Source organism: Mastomys coucha, unplaced genomic scaffold, assembly GCF_008632895.1.
Source record: "Mastomys coucha isolate ucsf_1 unplaced genomic scaffold, UCSF_Mcou_1 pScaffold1, whole genome shotgun sequence".
Taxonomy (NCBI): Eukaryota; Metazoa; Chordata; class Mammalia; order Rodentia; family Muridae; genus Mastomys; species Mastomys coucha.
In genome coordinates this window covers 56,621,360-56,625,489 of record NW_022196891.1, presented here as the reverse complement: position 1 = coordinate 56,625,489, position 4,130 = coordinate 56,621,360, and positions in this window count along the sequence as shown.

Here is a 4,130-nt window from a genome sequence, read left to right as displayed (position 1 = left end):
AACTCCAGAGCTTTCAAGTTTGTAGAAGTAAGAAGTTTGCCCTCAAAATTGACAAAGGACAAATGACTCAGAGAAGTGACAAGCTGAAGCCATACACAAATGGAAGGACCTCTTGGCTCTCTTATTGAGGATCTAATGAGTGCAAGTAGAATATTTTCACTCATATATGAATTCGTGTTTAAACCCCAAGGATGACTATGAACTTTGTATATTGTAATCTTGCTAAGATATTGCTTTGTGTTTTTTTGTTGCAGGTTTCACTCCCAGGAAGTAAAACCTTTAGGTAAACAAAAGATATTTTCCATCTTTTGCAAAAATACTTTATTAATGACAAAGACTACAATGTTAATTTCTTTAAGTTCCATGACCTCTGCTGTTTTTTAAGCCTTGGCTGGACAGTTGCTCTGATTTCATACATAAATCAGTTATGTAGTTAGTTTTAATTCCCATTGTCTTGTTACATTCTGCTTTGTATCTTAATCTTCATCCTTATAAAAATACTCTAAATTCTGTTCCATTTTGGAGGTGATATGAGTTTGTATGCATGTGTATGGGTATACATGTGTGTGGATGTGTGTACAGGTATGCAGTTGTATGTATGGGTTGGTGTAAGAAGATTCTGTGCACATTCCTTGACTGTTCTTCCTTTTTTCTTTCTTTCTTTCCTTTTTTTGGCAAGCTCTGGAGTAGGATCTTGGCCAACTCCAGAGCTTGCCAATACCTAGCCAGGTTTCCCTGGGAATCCCCATATCTAGCAATTTTAAGTCACAGGCTACATGCCTTACCCACTCAGCTATTGGCAGTCTCTGAAGACTGATACTTTGGTCTTCACACTTGTAAGGTAACCATATTATCTAATAAACCAATTCTCCTATCTAAAACTGTAAACTTTGACTAAAATAAACTTCTAAAAATGTTTAATAAGGCAATATTAGAACCCTATCACATTCCTAATGTAGCTTTTTGTATCTCATATTATGATGACAAATTGTTATAATCAGTAAGACAGTGTAGACCCATTAATATCAGAGAAAGCCATACTTGATTTTTCTCTATTTTATGCACTGTCCCTCAGTTTCAGAATATCATCCAGGACAGTACAGACCACTTGTTTAGTCTTTATTCTCCTTGTGCCTGTGACAGTTTCTCTGGCTTTGTTTTTGATGGTTCTGACAGTTTGGAAAGGCTAGTCAGTTATTTAGTAGGATGTAACTCAAGGAGGGTCGATCTGATGTCTTTCCCATTTTCATCACGACTACAGAGTGAAAATGCCATTTCCTTATATCTTATCAACAGTATATACTATCAACATGTTATCTTTGATGTTGGACATGACTAGATAATTAAAGTAATTCTGTAAGATTCTCCATTTAGTAACTTTTATCTCCTTAACCACAATATACTTTTGGGAAAATAAAATCACTATGTACAGACCATACTCAAAGTGGAGGTATGCCCCAAAAGCTAACTTGAGGGTCAAGTGTATCCACAAACTGGAATTCTGTATCTTCCTGTCTACCTAGTTATATGCGTAGAGCAGTATGGCTTCACTATTTATTCCATACATTTGACTGCATTCCAATGTTTATCCTGTTGGTCACACATTCCAGTTTTGGTCAAGAGAGCCACACATTTTCTTAAAATCTGCTGTTAAATTCATTTGACTTTTTTTTTTTTTAAACTAGCTTAAGATTCAGCTGAGATTTTTATCTCCTGTAAGATATAACTTCTTGACAACGACCTCTACCCCCAACCCTTCATCTCCCATCATGTAAGGTTGTATGTTTTCTCAGTGAACACATAAAACTCATGTCTACCATATTTTTGCCTGGGTACCTGTCTCTCTCAGTGGACAATAAGCTACACGAGGATAGTTTTAATTGTCTTACAATGTAGGACAGGGTTCTCACAGAAAGCAGCATCTCTCTAGAACTGAGGAGTTCACGGTTCTCTAACTCATGTAAGATGTCAAGCTGACTGCTCTGTGAGGAACAAGGCACTACTATCACAATGGGTTTAGGTTAAGTAGCCAGTACCAGCTGCATTTGCACAATTGTATTAAGCGTAATGACCCTTATGTTTAGAACTAGGGCTAGATATCTTCTAGACTTGCTTAGCTACAAGTTCATAAGCATTGTGGCCATGATGTTTTCAAGAAACTTACTTTTGGCTGAGGATAATACGACTGCTGAAGAAATAAGCTCACTGGGGTAAGTTCTCTTAGTAAAGAACTTAGTAAATTCTCTGTCTAGTTAACACCTATAGATGATAGGGGATTTGGAGTGGCTAATTTCATCTTTGACACGTTCCTGCCATGCAGACTTTGCATGACAGGAGTATTTGAGGCAAAAGCTTCATGGAAGCCCGTCTCCTGCCCTTGCATTGTCTCCTGGCACCCCTAACTCAGAGGTAGCCCTAATATGTCCTTGGGAACTCACATGCTAGGTGCCCACCAAGACATGATTTACTAATAGCCAGACAAAATTGGACATCGCTCTCTGACCTTTACTAATGTTCCAACATCTTAGCCAAACTCTGGCCTGGAATTTTGTAAAGAATGTTACCCATCTAGACTAATTGCACCTGGCATTGTGAAGGGAATAGGGCCTTGAAGCTTACAGAATGGGAGACTTATCCCAGGGCAAGGTCAAATAGAATCCTCATTCTCAGTCAAGCTGAACAACTCCTAGGAATTAGCAAGAGACAGGTCTCTACTTGCCCAGAAGATTAGATTAGCATAGTGAGCGTTTTACTGAGGATGGGCGGGACCTTGAGCCGAGTGTGAGTGTGTGTGAGACAGTGTGTAGCATTCAGCATTGGGCATTCGAGATTCGGACCTCTGTCCTCCTCAGACACCCTGGGACTCCAGCCGGGCCCATGTGGTCCGAGTGTGCTCGGAGCTCAGGGGTGCTGCACCAGTCCAGAAAAAATGGCTGCTGTTTTAGACCCAGTGTGTTTCAGGTGGCCTCAGATGTACCTCTATTACTGAGCTGCCAGATTTTTCATCTCTCTTTTGCAATGACTATAAAAGTCTGATGCCATTTTTAAGAAATACATTCAGATAGCACACTTCTTTGTGTCAACTCTATTTATCACACGCCAAATCCCTTGCACAACTGGCCAGAACTCTCATCACCCTGCGGAATAAGGGGCCCCCACAGAAACACGGTCCATGACACGTTCCTATTAATTTTCCAGAGGTATTTGCTCCACTGGTTCATTTGCTATGAATCAGATACCACCATTATCTTTAACTGTTTTATAACAAATCCAAAGTCTCAATCATGTGCTAAAAGTACCACTGTATTGGGCTCCTCTGTTCAAACTCATCCTTTGTTCTTTCTTCTTTGCTTACTATCTTAGTCAGGGTTTCTATTCCTGCACAAACATCATGACCAAGAACCAAGTTGGGGAGGAAAGGGTTTATTCAGCTTACACTTTCACACTGCTATTCATCACCAAAGGAAGTCAGGACTGGAACTCAAGCAGGTCAGGAAACAGGAGCCGATGCAGAGGCCATGGAGGGATGTTCCTTACTGGCTTGCTCAGCCTGCTCTCTTATAGAACCCAAGACTTCCAGCCTAGGGATGGCACCACCAAGGGCCCTACTCCCTTGATCACTAATTGAGAAAATGCCCCACAGATGGATCTCAGGGAGGCACTTCCGAAAACTGAAGTTCCCTTTTCTGTAATATCTTCAGCCTGTGTCAAGTTGATACACAAAACCAGCCAGTACAGTACCTATTAATAGTACAGAAAGAGAAATCTTTTTTAAAGTTGTAGCTTGGTTCCATGTTTTATTTCAGGTAGTGTAGCTAGTCTAGACTATGCTTTGATATTGAGAATGATTCTGAATTCATGACTTTCCTGCCTCCACCTCCCAAGCACTAAGACAGAAGTGTGCCACCATATCTAACTTTGGTTTCTTAATTTATTTTTAATGTTAGGTCAATTTACAATAACTCTACAAAGTAATTCAAATTTCAGTGTTTTATTCACATTAGTTGATGCATGGGAATAAAGACAAATTGAGTGAGAAACCCTACAAAACCCCTGAAATGAATATTAAGGTAAAACATATCTTGGCAATTTCTGGTTTTAAAAATGTATATGCTCTCTAATCATAATTT